This window comes from Arachis duranensis, chromosome 1, assembly GCF_000817695.3.
Source record: "Arachis duranensis cultivar V14167 chromosome 1, aradu.V14167.gnm2.J7QH, whole genome shotgun sequence".
Taxonomy (NCBI): domain Eukaryota; kingdom Viridiplantae; phylum Streptophyta; class Magnoliopsida; order Fabales; family Fabaceae; genus Arachis; species Arachis duranensis.
This window is the reverse complement of record NC_029772.3, coordinates 87,541,169-87,541,467: the sequence shown is the minus strand read 5'-3', so window position 1 is coordinate 87,541,467 and position 299 is coordinate 87,541,169.

Below are 299 nucleotides of genomic sequence, written 5' to 3'. Positions count from 1 at the left end.
TTTCCATAAGGTTCACCCATGTAATTAACCTCTGCCATTGCAGGGTTCTCAGGATCATAAGCTTCTTCAGAAGCTGCCTCTTTAGTACTGTGGGATGTATTTTGCCATCCATTCTGACTTTGAGAAATCATGTTGACTTTCTGAGTCAACACTTTGTTCTGAGCCAATATGGCATTCAGAGCATCAATTTCAAGAACTCCCTTCCTTTGAGGCGTCCCACTATTCACAGAATTCCTCTCAGAAGTGTACATGAATTGGTTATTTGCAACCATGTCAATAAGTTCTTGAGCTTCTGCAGG